Genomic DNA, 23759 nt, shown 5'->3' with positions numbered 1-23759 from the left:
CATCAAGAGAGGTAGCCAGCATACCTACCGACATTGTTCGTTCTGCTGTGCAGAATGCAATCCTGCGCTTTCAGACCCTTCTGGACACTGATGGGCCCCATATTGAGCCCCTTCTGTAGCAGTAATGGTACCGGTTTGTAATGGTATGCTGTACCGTAGCAGCACATTAAAAGTATTTCTACTGAACTGATTCTGCAATCTTTCTCTTCCCCATGTCCTTGCCATTAATGCTGCCAACTTCGGTACTCGCACGTAATTAGTTTCCGTGTCATAACATGTTAAATAGGGAAAGTTCAATTATAACCACACGGTATTTATTTTGACAGTCAGTGATCTCCTCGGTATGTTCACTATGCAAAAACCCACATAAAATAAATTATGCAACAAAAATATGCAGGCACGTACCAAACATTCCGCGCCGGCTGTAAGTGACAGTTGCATTGCATTGCATTCGTAGAAGTACGTCAGTGTACCGCTTGGAGTCTGTCTTGGAATTGCACTGGTGGTTTCGCGCGGAAGACACTATAGCCCGACTCACAAACGATGGAGGTTCGCGCAGCTCGAGACACATACGGAAATTGCATTGTTGCCGGTTCCAAGCGACGGTTGCAGGGTTGCAGTAAGCGCATACATGTGCTGCCCTTGAAGAAAGCAAGTGTACTACAAAATCTCTTGTCCAAAATTTGTCGCTTATCACCACCATCAGCCGTGACAATTCGCAACAAATGGAATAAAAATTATTGATAATTTTTACTTATGGACCGTCTGACAGCAACTGAACAAAACACAATTTTAGTGCCATACGCTTTTACCGAACTATCAGTTTAATAAGTCACAGCTGCAAAATACTAACACGAATTCTTTACAGACGAATGGAAAAACTAGTAGAAGCCAACCTCGGGGAAGATCAGTTTGGATTCCGTAGAAACACTGGAACACGTGAGGCAATACTGACCTTACGACTTATCTTAGAAGAAAGATTAAGGAAAGGCAAACCTACGTTTCTAGCATTTGTAGACTTAGAGAAAGCTTTTGACAATGTTGACTGGAATACTCTCTTTCAAATTCTAAAGGTGGCAGGGGTAAAATACAGGGAGCGAAAGGCTATTTACAATTTGTACAGAAACCAGATGGCAGTTATAAGAGTCGAGGGACATGAAAGGGAAGCAGTGGTTGGGAAGGGAGTAAGACAGGATTGTAGCCTCTCCCCGATGTTGTTCAATCTGTATATTGAGCAAGCAGTAAAGGAAATAAAAGAAAAATTCGGAGTAGGTATTAAAATTCATGGAGAAGAAATAAAAACTTTCAGGTTCGCCGATGACATTGTAATTCTGTCAGAGACAGCAAAGGACTTGGAAGAGCAGTTGAATGGAATGGACAGTCTCTTGAAAGGAGGATATAAAATGAACATCAACAAAAGCAAAACAAGGATAATGGAATGTAGTCGGATTAAATGGGGTGATGCTGAGGGAATTAGGTAAGGAAATGAGACACTTAAAGTAGTATTGCTATTTGGGGAGCAAAATAACTGATGATGGTCGAAGTAGAGAGGATATAAAATGTAGACTGGCAATGGCAAGGAAAGCGTTTCTGAAGAAGAGAAATTTGTTAACATCGAGTATAGATTTAAGTATCAGGAAGTCACTTCTGAAAGTATTTGTATGGAGTGTAGCCATGTATGGAAGTAAAACATGGACGATAAATAGTTTGGACAAGAAGAGAATAGAAGCTTTCGAAATGTGGTGCTACAGAAGAATGCTGAAGATTAGATGGGTAGATCACATAACTAATGAGGAAGTATTGAATAGGATTGGGGAGAAGAGAAGTTTGTGGCACAACTTGACCAGAAGAAGGGATCGGTTGGTAGGACATGTTCTGAGGCATCAAGGGATCACCAATTTAGTATTGGAGGGCCGTGTGGAGGGTAAAAATCGTAGAGGGAGACCAAGAGATGAATACACTAAGCAGATTCAGAAGGATGTAGGTTGCAGTAGGTACTGGGAGATGAAAAAGCTTGCACAGGATAGAGTAGCATGGAGAGCTGCATCAAACCAGTCTCAGGACTGAAGACCACAACAACAACAACAACGCTTTTCACCTTTATTTGCTGCAAGGCATCATCAGTGGCCTGGAATATGTACACATGTTAGCTATTTCAGACGGTCCATAAGTAAAAATTATCAATATACCGTAATATTACACGCAACTGAGGAAGACAGGACTACAAAAGTTGAAGATGGAATAAAAATTCGCTGAATAACTCGCTACGATCACGTTTAATGCTCGCATGGGCTACGACGTTCAAAGCAGAGCGCTCAGAATACGAGAGGAACGCTGATTGGCTGTTGGAGAACGCGGAACGTAGATACGTAGAATAAGCCTAAACTCGACCGCCTTCATTCCTGACTCCAACTATAGAATTTTTAAAAAAAAGTTAATACAACTGTGTATTGAAGCAGAAAGCACTGGGTCTCATAAGGTTGAAATACGATACACGGAGGGAAAAAATTACACCATTCACAACAGCGAGTTCACGCCACAGGATACACACATACACAAATTTTTTTTAAATCAAATTTTCCCTGAGACATTTATATCTCGTCTTTAACTACGATAATGTTGTTAGCTAAAGAAATGAATTAAACTTCGTGCCGCGACCGTGACTCGAACCCAGGCATTCTTGCTTATTAGGCAGAAATGCTGACCATTACATTGCATGTAACGTCAGCATTTCTGTACAGTAGGCAAGAAGACACGGGTTCGAGTCCCGGTCGCGGCACAAATTTTAATTCGTTTCTTCGGCTTCCAACATTATCGTACAAACGTTTTTATTTGTCAACATTGTCTCTCAGTTGGAGGGATTCTGGAAGTTCAGCAAGGAGAATGAGAGTCAAACGTGAGACTCTTTTCTCTGGACAATACGAGTGCCAGATCCAGTTGACGACAAGAATGACTGTCGGCTCAAATGGCTCTATGCGCTATGGGACTTAACATCTGAGGTCATCAGTCCCCTAGACTTAGAATTATTTAAACCTAACCAACCTAAGGACATCACACACATCCATGTCCGAGGCAGTCTTCGAACCTGCGACCGTAGCAACAGCGCGGTTCCGGACTGAAGTGCCTAGAACCGCTCGGCCACATGACTCGGAAGCTGAATCATTTCTCGTGTCTCGCAGTCGGTATTTCTTGTGGAACATACAAGAATGATCACGGCTCCATATCTCTTGTAAATTTGCGTTAAATCCATTGTTCCGGAGTGGCGCGATGTGACAGTGTAGACTATTACAGGATAACTCGCCATATATTAAATATAAGTAAATTTATTTCTTTGAATTTTGATACAGGGTTTGGGGTACAGAACTTGGGCAATTTAGTCTTCAGAAAACTGCTACCTGCACTGCGAGTTTAGAGAAAGTGACTTCATGTCCTCCCAGTTTTCAATAAGGTCATTTTTTGATGGTGTAACAGGAGATTGACGGCTACATCTGAACATCCAGTTTCACTATGTTTCCAACGGATGTTGACGACTTACTTTTCACGTTTTTCAGTGCCAACTGCTTCCGTTACTTCCAGATGTCAAACTCGGGAAGTTCTTTGTGAGAATCATCAGATATGTCGTTCTTGGTCGTAGATACTTTAAATTTATTTAAGTAACTAATTACCAATGATTTAGAGACGGCATCTTCAAAGTGCATAAACATGAATCTTGGTTCAAGAGTTGTTGAAATTGCCAGAATGGTGAAATGGTCGACTGCATGCCGAACACAGCTGACTAATGAGATTATTTTGCTTGCTGCAACTTAAGTGTCCACTGAAATTTCTTTACTAATATTTTGTATGGTCGTATCAATTCCGCAATTTCTTTGCCACACTATAACTCGCGGCTAGAAACCACTAGGGGAGCCTCAAACACAGTTTAAAGTATCGCTCCCGCAACGGACGCTTACTCCACGAATCGTTCTAACATACAGAAGCACGAATTCCATCGTTTTGCGAACAGCGAGTATAACGTTTTTAATTTAGTCTTAAGACGCAAAGGAATTAATGGCATTTATCCGCAAATGGGAATTGTTTGCATCAATGGGGAAAGATGATAATTTGTGCCAGACCGCGATTCGAACTTGGGTTACCTGTTCACTAGGCAGGTATTTTGACCTCTTTGTTTGTTTGTTTTTTCGTAAAGTTACGATGCTTACAGACAAATTCATGTATCTGTGACACTTGTATTACTGTGTTAAATTTTGAACATAAGGTTATACTTCTTACTGTATGGATCGACAATGGTGTTGCAAAGATGCTGTAAAAGCAAAGAGGTCTTCACCGCAAATTTAAACTTACCGGAAGCTTCACATAAAAACAAAAATTCTAGCTAAAATTAGTGTAGGGAGAGCTACTAATGAAGCGTTCAATGAATTCGAAATTAAATTTCCGTCTACCGACATGACAGATGATACTAAGAAGTTTTAGTCTCACGTTAAATCAATAAATGGATGAAATCCATCTGTCCCGACACTCTGTGACCCTAATGACGTTGAAACAGAGGCTGACGGCACAGAAAAGGCAGAAATAGTAAACGCCTTTCCCCAAAACTGTTTCACAGAGGAAGGTCACATTGTGTTGCCCCCTTATAAATGGAAGCACGAACGACAAAGTGTCTGATATCGAAATAAGTGACCATGGGATAGAAAAGAAACTGAAATCACTCAACAGAAGGAAGGCCACTGGATTTGACGGGATGCCAGTACGATTCTACACAGAGTATGCGAAAGAACTTGCCCCTTTTCTAGCAGTAGTGTACTGTAGGTCCTTGGAGGAGCGAAATGTTCCTGATGATTGGTAAAAAGCACAGGTCTTACCGTTTTCATCGGTCAGGTGCAAACAATTATAGGCATATATGTCTTACGTTGGTTACTTGTAGAATTGTAGAACATGTTTTATGCTCACGTATTATGACACTGGAGACTGCAAATTACCCCTGTAAGGAGGAACTCGGGTTGATGCCGTGTTCCTTCATTTCCGGAAGGCATTCGATAGGGTTCCGCACTGCTGCCTAATGAACAAAATACGAGGGTACAGAATATCAAACCAACTGTGTGATTGGACTGAAAGGCTTCTAGGAAACAGAACACAGTATGTCATTCTGAATATAGAGATGTCTCCAGAGGTAAAAGTAAAGGACCATTACTTTTTAAAATATATATAAAAGACGTAGTAGACAAAGCTGGAAGTTTCATGAAGCTTTTCGCGGATGATGCCGTTGTACACAGAAGCGTTGTGATGCTGGAAAATTGTAGGAAACTGTAAATTTGTGGTAAGGTTTTATGGGACCAAACTGCTGAGGTCATCGGTCCCTAACCTCACACACTAATTAATCTAACTTAAACTAACTTACGCTAAGGAGGACTCGAACCTCCGACGGGGGTAGCCGCGTGGACCATGACAAGACGCCCCAGACCGCGCGGCTGGAAAATTGTAGCGAAATGCAGTAACACCTGCATGGAATCGGCACTGGGTGCTGCGAGTGGCAGTTGAACCTCAACATAAATTGCGAACATGGACAGAAAGACTCTTTATTGCATGATTACACAAGCGCAGTACACTCATTGGAAACAGTTACTTCGATAAAATATCTAGCAGTAAGCGTATGGAGCTATTTGAAAGGGAACGACTGCATGAAATAAAACACGAGTAAGGCAGATGCCAGACGGAGTGAGATTCATTGGAAGAATTCTCAGGAAATGTAGTCCATAAACAAAGGAAGTAGCTTACAAAACGCTTGTTAGACCAATACTCGAATATTCTTCATCAGTACGAGATCTCTACCAGACAGAACCCATAGAGGAAAAAGAGAGGGTCGAAAGAAGAGCAGCACATTTCTTCTCATCATCACAGGGGTGATCAACCAACTCAGTTGGTAGACGTTGTATGAAAGGCGTTCTGCATAACGGTATGGTTTGTTATTAAAGTTCCAAGAGCGTACGTTCCTAGAACAGTCAACAAATATGGTGCTTCCACATATGTAGGGCTATACATCGTGAAAAGAGCACGAAGATAAAAAATGTGTGTGAAATCTTATGGGACTTAACTGCTAAGGTCATCAGTCCCTAAGCCCACACACCACCTAACCTAAATTATCCTAAGGACAAACACACACACCCACGCCCGAGGGAGGACTCGAACCTCCGCCGAGACCAGCCGCACAGTCCATGACTGCAGCGCCTTAGACTGCTCAGCTAATCCCACGCGGCAGCACGAAGATAGAGAGGTTGGATCCAACACAGAGGCTTACCGGCAATAGGAAAAGGGAGAAGTGACTCTAGTATCCTCTGCCACACACTGCTAGGTGGCTTGCAGAGTAAAGACGTAGATGTAGATGCAGAGGGTTTTTTTTTTTTCCTTTGTAGTTATTTCACACCCCAAAATGGGTTGGGCTGGCAGCAGCACAGTATGCCGCTCCAGTCAAGAGAGTTACAAAGGAAACATAGTCAAATGAGAAAAGAACACATATCATAGAATGGTATAAATTGATGAATAAACAAGAACAAAAATAAGTGAGCATAAATGGTAGATTTAAACACAACATAGACGAGAGCCACATGCACACATGCAGAGAATGAACACTGTGAGTCGACACGAAAACAAAGAAACACCACAGTGGGAACACAGATGAGTGAAACTGGCGACACTATTGGTGCTGGTGGAACATCCACGGCACTGGCGAATCACTGACACCACAACAAAAACGTTCTAAATCACTGCACCGAAGGAGACCTTCCACCAGGTGAAGGGAGGAGGGAGGGAAGAAAAGGGAGGGGGGAGAGACAATAGGGGGAAACCAGGAGGGGGGCAGTGGATGGGAGAAGGAAAGGAGCCAGAAGCTGGGGGGTTGAAAAGGAGAAAGAAGGTGGTTGGCAGGGGAAAAGGAGGAAGACGGGAAGGGAGAGAGAGAGAGAGAGAGAGAGAGAGGGAGCCCTGAGGAGGGGAGGGGGAGGAAGGAGGGACTAGATCTGGTAGGAGGGGTAGATGGATGGCACGAGGACATCAGCCAGGGTGGGGAGTTGGTGGAAGCCACCTTGGACGAGGGTATGGATTGTGTGGAGGTGAGACCAGGCGGGACACTGTGGAACAGGCGCGGCAACAGGCTACGGTGGGAGAGGATGGAGGAAGCCAAAGGATGGGGGGGATGGGGGGGGGGGAATCCAATTTGCGAGAGGCGTGGAGGATCCGTATTCGTCCAAGGAACAGGAGAAGATGGGGGAAGGGAATCAGATCCTAAAGGATCCGCGTGGGGATGGGAGACGGATGCAATAAGCGAGGCAGAGTGCATGATGCAGAGTGGCTTATGACATCATTTTAAAGTTTTAAATTCGGCCAATAATTATGACAAGATGCTAAAATCAAATTTTGTTCCCCCTGGACACTGTGAGACAGGCAACGTGCAACTGGTATTGGGTTCTGGGATAGCAGCTTTGTAACATAGATTGAACGTCAGTATGGCATTCTAGCCAGATGGTATTAACAGTGGAGACAAAAGAGATGCAAAGAAATTTGGCGTCTTGCGTGACAGGCTCGTTCAGCTGGCGTGGCAGTATTACGAAGACATTCAATGGAGTGCAGTGGCAGACGACAGTGAGCCGCGCGTGGCTCGTGTTCCCGCCATCATGTATTCTACACACTGTTTTCAACGTACTTGCACCTCACTACGTTAATTTAAATTACTACTGTCACTGAGCTGCTGTTTTGCCTGAGCGTGAGCGGCGATAGCAGCGCGTATCGATGTATCCCCTCTCGTAGTATCTTTGCTCCACTGCCATTACTTTCCGGTCGTTGTCGGTCGTAAGCCAGTTCAGGTCGCGAGTTCGGGTCTCGAGTTCGAGCTGCCAGTCAGTTGGAACGCGTCTGAAGCACAGTCCGGACCTGGCAGTCGGGGAGTTGCAATGCGGCACTAGTGCAGTCGGGTTGGAGCAGCAGTGAGGTCTGCGTCGACATGGCTCGCCCGACCGTTGCAGCCACGCATCACTTGAGCCGGGCCACGGTCTTGGTGGATCGACGGTCGGTCGTCCTACCGGACGACGCGTTTTGGCTCGCCGATCGTTCATGAGTCGGTTGCGTGTGTGTGCATCGACTCCCAATTTGTCTTCGTGTGAGCTTAGTTATTGTTTGGTATCGTTCAGGTTTTTGTGCAAGTGCTTGTCAGGTTGCGTGTGTAGATGGCGTTATTTCCACCGACGACTATTTTAGATGTTGTCGGCATTCTGCGGGGAGTCGGTCGGTTGCTGTCGACCAGGGATGATATCTCCGCGCGGTGCAGTCGACTTGGTCCGCTGGCGGTCCCTGCACAGTGTCGGAACCCGTGTGGAGTTGTCCGATCGCTGCGAGCTTCGTGGTTCACCTACCCAGGACGTCAAAGTTGAGTAGTGGTTTCAGCTACCCAAGCCACATGCATTCATGTTGTGTGATTCGTTTCGGTGGTTCGCTGTTGGGGAGGTTTTCCTGTGAGCAACACCGAGTGTTTCTATTGCCAAAATTTAGCCGCCATGCAGTGTAATTAACTATATTGGTTGACTACAATTCGAGTGCACCAGTGGAATTTTCCGCCTTGTGGCTGTTACTGTTCCGATTACCTGCCCTGGCCACTAACGTAATTTCAGGCAGCGTCCTTTCCTCACCTGTTGTGCTGTCCAACATGGTGTGTATGACAGCTAATACATATTTTATTGTGGTTAATCACGTTCGTAACCTTTGGTGTTTGAGTTTTCATGTACCGATTGGTGGCAAGCAAGTCGTTGTGTCGGTCGCTCCACGGCTGTCCCCTGGTTGGGTTCCAAAGCATCAAGTGTAGTTGGGCTCACCACCTGTCTCGCCTAAGTGGACGAGGGCAGACCGACCTCCCTGGAGGCTTCTGAGTGCCGTCCTTCTCACCGGTGTTTAATTGTCTGTTTATGATCTATCATAGCCAATGATTTAAAGATACTTGTTTTTACTGGACTTTATGTATTTTTGAATTTTGGAAAATCAACTGTGGGCCTTAAGCCGCTTAAAACCTTATTCTTGAAATTACCCTTTTAGCAAAAACATTGCGGCCTTCTGCCTTAAAAGATTATGGTAATATATTTTAAAATTTTAAAATTTAATTGTGACCCTCAGCCGCTTCTGTTTCATCTTGGATATGTTTGTTCTATCTACTTTTGCCTTGTGGTTTTCCAGCCTGGCTGTGATACCATATATATTTTAATTATTTTATTTACTATTTTAACTGCATTTTCATGTTGTTGACTTTTAAGATTTCTTGCCTTTAAGCTCTCAGCAGTGAAATAATTGCCTTTTGAAACTCGTGATTCTAAAGGTTCGGCTGTGTGCCGTTTTGGTTTAAAGGTGTTATTAAATTATAATATATAACAATTTTGAGTGAACCTGACCGACACCTTATTTGGCCCTTTCCACAGTCCTAATCATCCTAATCACCTGTTCTCAGGCAGAAGGGAGGCTTTGGTGGCAAAGGGTAAGATTTGCTGACGAAATTCCGAGTGTATGTTCCTGGAGGAGTTGCCAAGCTGTTACTTCAATCATGCATAAATCAAGAGAAATGATGCCGACAGGGAAATCAGAGGAAGTACAAAAGACACCGCGCCTCGCCTGCATTCGTTCTTCCCACGTAACATTCGCGAAGGAAGGAAGAAAGGGTGGACATGGTATAGTGGTGCTGTAGCCCTCCCACAGCCTAAGGTATACGCTGTAATCGGCCGTGATTGTGTGTATCTAAGTCATCGGAACGATTCCGAAGGAAATAAACCGAAGAGATGTGGTAAAGTGTACAACTAATCGTTACGGTCACAAGTGGATACACTGCCTTAATGAAGACAGACATAAGTAATGTCAAAGATTCGTGTTGAATAGTCAGCTGAATTTGTTACTAATGAAAAGTGCAATTTCATGACATTTTAATCAATATATTTATATTATAAAAGTAATTGTGCAGAGTGGGTGCCGGTAAAAGTCAGCAACGAAACTGGTACGATCAAGAGAGTTGTTTGGTGTGGTAGCCCTCTATCCCTCATCGACGAAGAGCTGTAGGGCATGCTTTTGAAGATTAAGGGCTTGGAAGAAATTTCTAGAACACTACAGAACTTCAGAAAGTATTCCGGAGTATTCCAAAACATTCGAGAGCATTTCACATTCAGAACGTTCCGATATGTTCCACAATGATCCGGGATGTTCTGAAAGGTTCAGATTAGTCTGGAACCCATTATAGGAATAAAATAGGAAGAGCCCAGCAAAAGGATAGCTCCACTAAACAGAACATACCAAAAACGATTCGAATAGTCCACAAAGTCCCAGAACATTCTGGATTCTACTGGAATGTTCCGAAACATTCTGGAATGTTGTGGAATGCTATCTAGTACTCTCAAATGTTCTAGAATATTCCCGAATATTCTCGAAAATTGTGAAATGTTCTCGAATACAATTATAGACTGTAATATGAAAATTGATTTAATCCAATAACTTCCATGGTACAGTAATTTAACTCAGGAGATCAATCAATAGAACAACCATCAAATACTAGACCGTGACGACCAACAATACACGTCTGCAAAAATAAAAATAAACGTTTTACCTCATAAAATAATACCTTGTTGATTTCAAATCCTTTTTTATGTTCGTATGCTATCCAACCATTGTTCTGCGTCATCATTCCCCCTCGTAAATAATCTGCAACTCACATAGTTCCAAAAATGCGTCCTTGTATTGCACTGTTCTTTTTTTTCTTTTTTTTTTTTTTGGTCATCAGTCTACTGACTGGATTGATGCGGCCCGCCACGAATTCCTTTCCTGTGCTAACCTCTTCATCTCAGAGTAGCACTTGCAACCTACGTCCTCAATTATTTGCTTGACGTATTCCAATCTCTGTCTTCCTGAAGGTGAATCCCTGACACAAAGGCACGGTAGAATTTCACTGCTCTTAGAGCAGAACGTCAAAAACGGTAAAATAAACCAAGCGGCTTTAACCATTATAAAAAATGAACTTACCGCATGGGCCATTGCCCATGCAAAACTTGAAGGCAGAGTGGAGGAGTTAGAAAATGACAACAACCGATTGAGAAACCAACCGACCAAGACCTGGGCGGCGGTGGCTGCGCAAGCGCCAACCAAGCCGCACACAACAAAGGAAACAATAGATAAAGCAGCCAAAAGAACAGACACTGCGGTCTTTCTCAGGACACTACCTGGGCAAGACACCAGTGTGAAGAAAATTCAGGAGTTGTTTACAAAAACTGTCAACCCAGCTAAAGACAAAATTAAAATAAAGAGAATAAAACCCAGCAAAAATTCAGTAATTGTGGAAGTAGCCTCAGAGGAAGACAAGGACAAAATATTAAACAATCAGAAACTAAACGCACTAATCAAATGTGAACCACCAAAGAAGAGGAATCCCTTAGTAATCCTCTATGACGTGCTAACTGTTATGACGGATGAAGAGCTGACAAACACAATAAAAGAGCAAAATTTTGACGATATAAATGAGGAGGAATTTCGAAAGAGTTTCAAATTGAGATTCAAGACGGGGCCTCGGGGGCGTGATGTGGTTCATCACGTTGCTGAGGTCACGGCGCCAATGTGGAGAAAAATCACAGCAATGGGCAGACTATATGTAGGATTTCATTCTGTTAACGTCAGAGACTACATCGTGGTACCTCGCTGCCACAATTGCGGTGACTTGGATCACATCCTAAGGCTTTGTACCAGGGAGTCGGCCTGCACGAAGTGTGGCACAAGTGGACATAACCGCAAAGACTGCAAAGCAGCAGCGGTCTTCATTCCCTGCAAAAACCGCGGGAAAAAGTCATGCGGAGCCTCAGGACGCAATTGCCCAACATACAGAATGTTGGAGCAACGACTAATTTCTAAAATCAACTATGGCTGATCACAGCCCACCAAACAGGATGCCAAAACATAAATCCCCAAGTAAGAGGAGGCGGGACGCTATGAGGGCAACCAGGTTCAAGAACTTCCTGCTGGCGCTTTCGGGTGCCACTAAAACAGAAATAATAGACAAGGCCATACAAACAGAGCCTTACATGGTTGACATAAGCATACAAACAGATTTTCCCGTACAGAACATAGATCCCGCCCCTCAACGCCGGGAAACAAAGCCGACAATCCACCTGAAACGGCAAGGGCATCCTATGACTGCAATATCCCAGACAAAACCCAAAGAAAACCGACCCATCCAAGATAGTGCTATTACCAGTACAAGCCTAAAATCCACAATGCAGAACACTCCAGTGGTCAGATTGCCACCCGTGGACCCGGTAAGGGTATACCCCAACATCGAGTACACGATGCAACTGGCCAGGCTGGAAGAGCCGATCACCCTGGCCACTGCCTTACGGCATGTGGTCCGTGTAGGACACGAAGAGGGTAAAAAGGTAACCTTCTCGGTAATGGAGGCTGTGGACAGAATACAGCTCAAGTCAGTGAATCTCCCCACTGATTTCGGAGCCCTGCGGGACTTACTGAAAAAAGTTTTTGAGAGACGTGGCGAAAAGTTTGACCTCCAGAACATTTACGAACAGGCCGTACTGGCAAACGGACGAATTGCTTTCGACTGGAATAAGACCTGGCCGGACGACCACATACATACATACTTCCCATGACGACTGAGATAATAATTGGACAGTTAAATACGCACAACAGTCGACTTGTTATGCAGGAGCTCCGTAAAGAGGTGGAGGGGAGGAGACTGGACGTGCTCTGCCTACAGGAGCCGTACTCCCAAGCTGGGAAACTAGCTTTTGTTGCCACTACTTGGCAAATTATCAGCAGAGGTGAGGACCCTAGAGCAGCAATAGTAGTAACAAACAAACTTTTGAGGGTAACTACGCTCACACAATTTGCAACTCGTCACTGCAACGTCGTAGAGCTTCAGTCCCCGATGGGAGTAATTATTCTCATAAATATGTATTTTCAATACGGAGATGAGATAGAACAACACTTAGAACATCTAGCAAGAGTTACCACGCGTTGCGGGGACGAAAGATAATCATAACAGCTGATATCAATGCAAAATCCCCCCTGTGGTACAGTGGCACCAGAGACGCAAACGGCGAGAAAGTGGAAGAATTTCTTATGGCTTCGCAGCTCGTGGTGGCCAACAGGCCGGGCAATCCTCCTACCTACACAGCAGGAGGAGGACAAGGCACGAATATGGACGTGACCCTTACATCACACAATGCAGCTAACCTAATAAAAAATTGGATAGTCGTAAGCAATGCCACCACGAGTGACCACAACTTGATAACCTTCACTCTAAGTGAAAGAGAGTGCCGCTGGACCATGGGGTGGGAGGTGCAATTTAACTATAACAAAGCAAATTGGGAACTTTTAGCAAGGGAGTGCGACATTCCTGCCTTACCAGAAGGTGACGCACATCAAGACCTAGACGTAGACGACAGAGCCGAGGAACTGGTGGGTGCAGTACATAGAGCGGTGAGGGTCGCTGTACCAACCAGGAGGAAGGCAGTGGCGGCCTCGCCATCACCATGGTCGCCCGAATTAGAGGAGTTACAGCAATCTGTCAGAAGGCTAAGGAGAAACTACCAGCGCAGTGTCGTCTGGCTGGAAAGACAAAGATGGCAGTTGCAATACAGGGAGGCCAAACAAAGATTCCAGAAGGAGTTACATGAAGTGAGAATGCGTAGCTGGGAAACCTACGTGCTGAACCAGTTAGCCTTAGATCCGTGGGGTCTCCCTTATAAATTAGTAAGGGAAAAAATCCGCTCTCCCCTGGGGTTATCAACAGTCAGGCGAGGGGACGGGATGACGGAGTCTTGGCAGGAAACTGCTGAGGTCCTTCTCCAGTCCCTGCTGCCTGACGACAATGCGGATGAAGAAACTGAAGTCCAGAAGCGACTGCGTGACGCATATCTAGTGGACTATAACAACAACACGGCAGTCTACCCATTCTCGGAAGAGGAGGTAGCTGCACAAATAAGATCCCTAAAAAGAGGGAAAGCTCCAGGACCAGACGGCATTGTGGCTGAGGTGGTGCAATTCCTGGCACCCCAGTTAGTCGCGCCGTTGACCCACCTATTCAACGAATGTCTAAGACAAAGAAGGTTTCCCAAGAGGTGGAAAACCGCGAACGTGATAATAATTAAAAAAGGACCGGAGAAAGATCCAACCGAAGCTAAATCTTACAGGCCAATCTGCCTATTGGACCTATTCGGGAAGCTCCTACAGAAACTGCTGGCTGACAGATTGACGGCCCACTGGGTACTGTGGGGGATGAGCAGCAGGCAGTTCGGCTTCAGGCCGGGGCGGTCAGCATCTGATGCCATCGCTCTGGCGGCTGAGGTCTGTGGCTCGACCCCGCATAAGTACGTCGTCGGCATCATGGTGGATATTAGTGGCGCCTTTGACAACCTGTGGTGGCCTTCGCTCTTCTCCTGCTTACGGGAGAAGGAGTGTCCAGGGCCGCTTTATGGATGTCTGAGGAGCTATTGTATAGACAGGGAGGTTTGGCTATCATCCCCTAGCGGGAGAATTGGAAAAGTAATCACAAAGGGATGTCCCCAAGGCTCTGTTCTGGGGCCCCTGTTCTGGGATATCCACATGGAACCACTACTGGACGAACTGCAACAAAGTGAGGAAGTGCTAGAGGTGATAGCCTACGCAGACGACCTCCTCCTGCTGGTCGGCGGTCGTAGCCGAGAGGACATCGAGCCAAAGATTGAAAGGGCCATTGAAAAACTGCACAAATGGTGCCTAAAAACGAAAATATCTCCTACCAAATCCACTTACTTACTGCTAAACGGTCAGCTTGTCAGGAATCCCACGGTCAGAATTGAAGGCTCACCAGTTCTTCGGAGACGAGAGGCGCGATATCTGGGAGTTATAATTGACGAGAGATGGAACTTTGGAAGACACATAGAAGCCGTGACTCAGAGAGCCCTCCAGCTACTAAATAATCTCATTTCCATTGGACATAAACGATTTCATCTCCCCCCTCATCTCATCAGACTATATCACAATAGCATCTTGACTTCAGTAGTGGGTTACGGCTCGGGAGTCTGGGCGCACAGGCTCACGCGGGTCGTGCCCGCCATGATAGTGAGAAGAGTCCAAAGGAATATGATTCTAAGATCAGTAGGGGCCTACAGGACATCACCAGGGGGAGCCCTGTTAGTCATAATGGGGCTCTGCCCGTTAGACATTAAAATATGTGAACAAGCGGCATGGTATTGGGCCAAAAAAGGGAATGGGGAAAAAATAACAGATATCATGGGTGTGAGAGTAGAGGATAAAAGGGGAATAAGAAACAGAGGGGAGGAATTGTGGCACAGGATATGGGAGGAAGATGAAACGGGGAGAAGAACATTTCAGTTTCTACCTGATGTTAAAGAACGCGGGCCCATGAAATATTTTGAACCCACACGAGGACTCATCCACTTTCTCACTGTTCATGGACCCTATCCGACATATTTATGTCGGTTTGGGAAAAGGGCAACCCCCGAGTGTGACTGTGGCGCGGCAGAGGGAACTCCTGATCATGTGGTTTTCGAGTGCCCTCTCTTCAATGACGTGGCTATGACACTCAGAGACAGACTTCCAAACCACGAGACATATAATCTTCTCAGACAAGAAGACACATTCCATACCCTAAACGGTCTGGCAGAAGAGGTATCACGAAAGGTCTTAATAGAATACCTGAGGGATCAAGAATAAACACCGAACTCTTTAACCAACCGATTATGACCTGATCCCAATCCCATTCCGCCTGTGCGTGGAATGGCCGACTTCCATTAGTTGGAAACCGCCACGTATGGGATTAGGGGGGTGGGATCAATCACACCGATTATGACAAGCACCAACTATGACGTAGGTTAAGCTAGTAGTAGTAGGACGTAGTTTAGAATACTAACATAGGAAACTGCAGCGATTACTAACCTTGGCCGGCCCGGTGCCAGGGGCATGCTCCTCGGGGTTAGCTCGAGGAGCCTGGCCACTCCAAGTAGGTTTGTATTTACTGGCACACCTGTGACGCTGCAGTTAGTAGTCATTTTTAGGTTAGAAGTAGGTAAAACTAAACTGCCCATTGTTGTGGTAGGAATCTAACACTACCTTAGGAACTTAATAGTGGCTCACTAACAACAAAACTGTAATCTAAGCTGCAAAAAACTTAGACTTATGTAACAATTAATGGTCCACTAATCATGTTAGGAGGTGGGCCACATATGTATAATTATTATTGTATTATTGTTATGTCAATAAAGAATCTTTTTAAAAAAAAAAAAAAATCTCTGTCTTGCTCTACAGTTTTTGCCCTCTACAGCTCCCTCTAGTACCATGGAAGTCATTCCCCCATGTCTTAGCAGATGTCCTATCATCCTGTGCCTTCTCCTTATCAGTGTTTTCCACATATTCCTTTCCTCTCCGATTCTGCGTAGAACCTCCTCATTCCGTATCTTATCAGTCCACCTAATTTTCAACATTCGTCTATAGCACCACATCTCAAATGCTTCGATTCTCTTCTGTTCCGGTTTTCCCACAGTCCCTGTTTCACTGCCATACAATGCTGTACTCGAGACGTACGTCCTCAGAAATTTCTTCCTCAAATTAAGGCCGGTATTTGATATTAGTAAAATGGCTCTGAGCACCATGGGACTTAACATCTATGGTCATCAGTCCCCTAGAACTTAGAACTACTTAAACCTAACTAACCTAAGGGCATCACACAACACCCAGCCATCACGAGGCAGAGAAAATCCCTAACCCCGCCGGGAATCGAACCCGGGAACCCGAGCGTGGGAAGCGAGAACGCTACCGCACGACCACGAGATGCGGGCTGATATTAGTAGACTTCTCTTGGCCAGAAATGCCTTTTTTGCCATAGCGAGTCTGCTTTTGATGTCTTCCTTGCTCCGTCCGTCATTGGTTATTTAATGCCTAGGTAGCGGAATTCCTTAACTTCATTGACTTCGTGCCCATCAATCCCGATGTTAAGTTTCTCGCTCTCTCATTTCTACTACTTCTCATTACCTTCGTCTTTCTCCGATTTACTCTCAAACCATACTGTGTACTCATTAGACTGTTCATTCCGTTCAGCAGATCATTTAATTCTTCTTCACTTTCACTCAGGATAGCAATGTCATCAGCGAATGTATTTTAATTCCACTCCTGAACCTTTCTTTTATTTCCATCATTGCTTCCTCGATGTACAGATTGAAGAGTAGGGGCGAAAGGCTACAGCCTTGTCTTACACCCTTCTTAATACGAGCACTTCGTTCTTGATCGTCCACTCTTATTATTCCCTCTTGGTTGTTGTACATATTGTATATGACCCGTCTCTCCCTATAGCTTACCCCTACTTTTTTCAGAATCTCGAACAGCTTGCACCATTTTATATTGTCGAACGCTTTTTCCAGGTCGACAAATCCTATGAAAGTGTCTTGATTTTTCTTTAGCCTTGCTTCCATTATTAGCCGTAACGTCAGAATTGCCTCTCTCGTCCCTTTACTTTTCCTAAAGCCAAACAGATCGTCACCTAGCGCATTCTCAATTTTCTTTTCCATTCTTCTGTATATTATTCTTGTAAGCAGCTTCGATGCATGAGCTGTTAAGCTGATTGTGCGATAATTCTCGCACTTGTCAGTTCTTGCCTTTCACTTAACGAAAAAATCCGCCTACTGCACAAGGCAGCTATCCACTTACAGACCGTCAAAGATTCTATGACTCCGTAGTGCTGCCAATGCAGACGCAGATACTGTTGCCTAACGTGTCTCTGACCACAGTCAGTCGGTAAGATTCAACACAAACAGGAGCACCTCCGAAGATGTCCAGCGTAGCTTTGGACGAAACGTCAGGAATAGAAGAGTTCAGTCGGCCGCTGTGACCGAACGGTTCTAGGCGCTTCAGTCCCGAAACGCGCTGCTGCTGTGCTCGCAGGTTCGAATCCTGCCTCGGGCATGGAGGTGTGTAATGTCCTTAGGTTAGTTAGGTTTAAGTAGTTATAAGTCTAGGGGCCTGATGACTTCAAATGTTAAGTCCCATAGTGCTTAGAGCCATTTGAACCAATTTGATAGAAGAGTTCCATGGACCACGGCCATAGAATCCGGAAGAATTCTCGTCAGCTGAAACATCCGGCCTTCATTGTATGGTCTCTGACCATAATTCTTCAAAAAAGCGTTTTCCTTTACAAATATGAACACATCCAACAACATCATCAAAAAATAGCCTCTTACAAGTGTTAATGGTGACTGCGTGTGTGTTTGTTACAAAGAACGTCAAGGGTGATCTTCTGATCGATACAGGAATAGTCGCAATAGAAACGCACTAGCATGACGTATTGGTGTGATCCAAAACTTTTGTTGACGTGCGTATACACTGATAACGAAAACATTATGACCACCTGATTAAGAGCTTGTTTGTCCGTCTTGGGAAAGGAATACATCATTGCGTATCATGAATCGGACAGTTTGTTGCAAGGTTTGTGGAGATATGTACAATTGGATGTCTACGCTCTGGTCATGTAATTCGTGTAAATAAGGAGCTGCTAATTTGCGCAGGAGGTGATAGCCCCAGATGGGTTCAAAAATGGTTCAAATGGCTCTAAGCACTATGAGACTTAACATCTGAGGTCATCAGTCCCCTAGAACTTAGAACTACTTAAACCTAACTAACCTAAGGACATCGCACACATCCATGCCCAAGGTAGGATTCGAATCTGAGACTGTAGCAGCAGCTGAAGCGCCTAGAACCGCTCGGCCACACCGGCTGGACATATGAGTTCAATAGGATTTATATCAGGCGAATTTGGTCGCCAAGTTCCCTATAATGCTCCTCAAGCCACTGTAACACAGTTCTGGCTGCTAAACATGGACAATTATACTGGTGAAAAATGACATCACCGTCGGGGAAGACATTAAGCGTGAAGGGATGCAGGTAGTTCGCAGCTGGTAATGTTACTGATGAAAGGTCATTGATATACATAAGAAAAAATAAGGGCCCTAAAATGGAACCTTGTGGGAACCCACATATAATTAGTTCACAGTTGGATGATGCCTGATAGCTTGATACATGTCTCTTTCCTAATAACACCCTTTGTTTCCTGCCAGAGATATAAGATTTGAACCATTTTGCACCATTTCCTGTTACACTATAATATTCTAAATTACTTAAAAGGATATTGTGATTTACACAGTCAAATGCCTTTGACAGATCACAAAATATACCAGTCGCCTGCAATTTTTTGTCTAATGAATTAAGCACATTTTCACTGTAAGTGTAGATAGCCTTCTCAATATCAGAACCCTTTAGAAATCCGAACCGTGACTTTGACAGTATGTTATTTGAGATAAGATGGTTATAAAGCCGATTGTACATTACTTTTTTTTTTAATTTTTGAGAATGGTGGCAAAAGGGAGATTGGACGGAAATTTGATGCTATTTCTTTATCTCCCTTCTTAAACAGTGGCTGAACTTCAGCATATTTCAACCATTCAGGAAATATTCCACTGACAAATGACTGGTTACACAGATAGCTTAATATGTTACTTAACTCAGAATCGCATTCTTTAATTAACTTTGTTGATATTTCATCATACCCACTAGATGTTTCTGATTTTAATGATTTTATGATGGAGTGGAACGTTTCCAATGATCGATTGTCAAATCTCGATGATCCATACCCACTGCAGTCGTAAGTTACGGTGTTGTTGGATCAAGATGTGAAGACATAGGTGTGGTCTACTGCGGAGCTCCATGTTCAACAATGTACGACGATCGGCGTGCTGCGAAACACTTGTGCCTGCACCAGCTTTGTGCTCTTTCGGCAGAGATGCCACAGACCACCATCTATCTTGCTTTATAGAGCAAAGCCTCTGAAGCCCACGTTCTGCCAAGACGTCCAACCATTTAGCGCCTAGTCATAGTTTCGCTGTCTTTCTACCTCTTTCGACAGATGCTCATGACAGTAGCACGTAAACATTCGACCAGCATCGCCGTTTTCGAGATACTCGTTCACCGAATCTGCGTAATACTTATCTGTCCTTTGTCGTAGCCTGTTATCTTATTGGATTTCCCCATTTGCAGCCCATGTCTTGGTTAGGGTGATCCCCTGTCCGTGTCTGCTCCGCTTACATCCTCTTGTTACCGCGTCACGTTCCCTCAACGCCACCAGGCAGCATCCAACGTCACGGTGGGCAGTGGTCGTGATGTTTTGGCTTATCGGTTGAAAGGTGGCTACACTGAGCCACAGCGCCAGAGAGTTTTGTTTCGCCGCCTCCACTGGCAGTGATTATTGAGAAGTGGCGGAGGGCAGTGCTTGTTGAGAACTCGTAGTAGTGAGTGCTTGCTGAGATGTCGTAGTGAAGAGTGCTTGTCGAGATGTGGCAGTAATCAGTTCTTGTTGAGATGTGGTAGTAGCGAGTCGGTGTGGAGATATTGTAATGATTAGAGTGCTTTTCATCAATATAAATGAAGGTAACAAACTACTTTTCTTTTTTTTCTCATTATTTCAATGTCCTGAATAATGCGTCATTACAGGTTCAGTCAACAAAGCATCTGGCTTGTGTTCTTGTATTAGAGTGTAATTCTGTTTTTCTTGCGCAATTATAGTATTTCTAATTTTTTTTATTACTTCAGTGTAAATGATATTTAAAATGTCTTGTCTTATTGAAGAATAACCGTGCCAGATGTGTACGTTGAGTCACACTCCCACACACAGAACAGTTATACTTGTGCTTTGGTTTCGTAGGTTTTATAGTTGCTGGGGACTTAATTAATTAATTGTGTCAACGAAAATTTTCATTTCATTCTTTGTTGTTGTTCTATGCAGTCAGATTGCGTAATAATACTAGTCAGGGCAAACCGTTTACGAGACTTCGTAATCGGGCATACAGCTACGAAAAATAAAAATGATTTTCAAATTTAATAATTAAGCCCCCATGCACAGTGTGTATGCAACTGACCACATAATTAGATATGATGGTCGTACGGGAAAATGCCCACTTCACCGCTACCTCGGAGATGCCGTGTCCCATCGCTCGTGCGCCGGTCGTAACACCACGTTCAAGCTCAATTAAATCTTGATACCTGCCATTGTAGCAGCAGTAACCGATCTGACAACTGCGTCAGACATTTGTTGCTTTATATACGCGATGCCGACCGCAGCGCCGTATTCTGCCTGTTTACATATCTCTGTATATGAATACGCATGCCTATACCAGTTCCTCTGGCGCATCAGTGTATGTGACACTACCGTAATTACTTTTATGTAGGTTTATTTTTTACTGGCTGACCTTAATCAGTTTTGTGCATATATACGAGGGCTATCGCAAAACAAGGAACGATCCGTCGGAAAATGGAACCCACAGCGGAAATCAAAACTATTGCGAAACTTCCTGGCAGATTAAAACTGTGTGCCGGACCGAGACTCGAACTCGGGACCTTTGCCTTTAGCGAGCAACTGCTCTACCATCTGAGCTACCCAAGCACGACTTACGCCCCGTCCTCACAGCCTTACTTCTGCCAGTACCTCGTCTCCTACCCTCCAAACTTTACAGAAGGTCTCCTACAAACCTTGCAGAACTAGCACTCCCGAAAGAAAGGAGTTGCATTTGCAACTGTTAGCTACACCCTCCAGCTACTTCTCTACATACTCGCCGCCCCGACTCAGACATCTGTCGTAGCGTTGTATGAACTTTCCAACACCATCGTATACAAGGCAGCCTCGTGTGCTTTCCGACAATTTTCTATGCTGGATTGTAGCTCTTTGTCTTTGCCAAAATGTTGCCTTCGCAGCCAGTGGCTCATCTGAGCAAAAATGAAAATCAGAGGGAGACAACTCCGGGCTGTATGGTGGGTGACCAAACACATTCCATTGAAAACGCTGCAGGGGCCCTTGCGGCTGCAGTGTGCGGCCGAGAACTGCTGTGAAGAAATAAACGCACGACAGATACGTTATGCGGGGCTGCATGAATTCAGGCGAAACCTCTTGGCACGCACCTATACTTGGAGGGAGGCATTATCTTCTAGGCGTCTTTACGCATCACTGTACGCTCAGAACTGAAGAACTGAGAACAGTGACGTCACGCTATCTGTGGACGAACAAGAGGCACTGTCCAACCTGTCTGTGCAAAACTTCATCGCATTTTCACTGCGGTCTCCATTTAGGGACCAGTAGTTTCTTTCGTTCCAAATAGCCGTCGTAGATTACTACGATGCTGTCTTTGCCGTGTAGAACTAACTGTAAATACTTTATTAACACAGATAAACCGGGTAATTTTCGTAGATCCAGAAAAAGCGTATGATACTGTTCCAAGAAAATTACTTTGGAGAGCACTACATATGGCAAACATAAACCCTTCCTTGATTAAAATAATACAACAGATGTATAAAGATAACATTTGCCAAGTGAAAGTTGGTAATAAACTTTTACAGAAATTTAGAACAAGCAAAGGCCTTTTACAGGAGTGTCCCATGTCACCATCATTATTTAAAATCTATATAGATATTAGCCTTAGATCATGGTCTCGTAAATGTAATAGTATGGGATTAGAAATAAGAGATGGAGTTTACCTACATCATTTATTGTTTGCTGATGATCAAGTAGTCGTAGCACAAGATGGGGGGGGGGGGATGCTAACTATATGTGCAATCAACTAGCAGTAGCATACAAAACTTGGGGTTTGAAGATTAATTACCAAAAAACAGAATACTTGACTAATGATTCAGATGAGCTATACATTGAAGGAAAGAAAATCAAAAAGATAACACTTTCTGTTATTTGGGATCCATTTTAGAAATCGAGGGAAAATCAGAGTCAGAAACCAATAAAAGAATTAGTAGCGGACGGAGGGTCATTGGGATGCTTAACTCAGTCTTATGGAGCAGGAATGCAGTGAGCAGAACTAAAAAATTAATATCCAAATCCATATTAGAGAGTGTGGTTCTGTATGGAACGGAGACCTGGACAATTAACATGAAGCACATTAAAAAAATTACAAGCTCTAGAGATGGACTTGTGGAGAAGATCGGAAAGAATCTCCAGCAAAGAAAAGATAAGGAACACCGAAATAATAAGGAGAATGGAAATAAAAGAAAGAATATATGACGTAATAGATAGGAAGATATTACAGTGGTACGGGCATGTACGACGAATGGAGAAAACCAGAATATCTTAATTGATACTGGAGTGGCAACCGGAGGGTAGAAGAAGAAGAGGACGACCTATGACCACCTGGCTCCAAAAGGTACAGCACACAATGAGGGGAATGGGCGCAGAGGAAGAGAACACACTAGATCGAAACACCTGGAGGAATATTTTGAAAATATAGTTTAAGAACGTTTATTTTTTGTGTTGTAATTTCCAAGTAAATTATTAATTTGGAAATAAGCCTCTGTAATGAGGAAAAGCTCAAAATAATAATAACAATAATAACAAAACCGGTTGTGAATAAATCACCACTCAACAGCTGTTTGCGGTTTTATTCAAGTACAATTTATCGTGAATGTCAACGGCTGTGACTGCCCATGTTATAAAACTGAATTATGGACTCGATTTAAGGTACCCTGTCGATAGCACTAATTGCTTCATGTGAATAAAGGAATACCTGCGATTCACTGAAACCATATTTTTAGAATCCGTACAGGCTGTGTGCGAAAAGATCGTTTCCTTCGAGATATTTCACGGTTACGAGCACATTATACAGGGTGTTACAAAAAGGTACGGCCAAACTTTCAGGAATCATTCCTCA

The sequence above is a fragment of the Schistocerca americana genome, chromosome 9, assembly GCF_021461395.2.
Source record: "Schistocerca americana isolate TAMUIC-IGC-003095 chromosome 9, iqSchAmer2.1, whole genome shotgun sequence".
NCBI classification, from domain to species: domain Eukaryota; kingdom Metazoa; phylum Arthropoda; class Insecta; order Orthoptera; family Acrididae; genus Schistocerca; species Schistocerca americana.
This window is presented reverse-complemented; position numbering follows the sequence as displayed.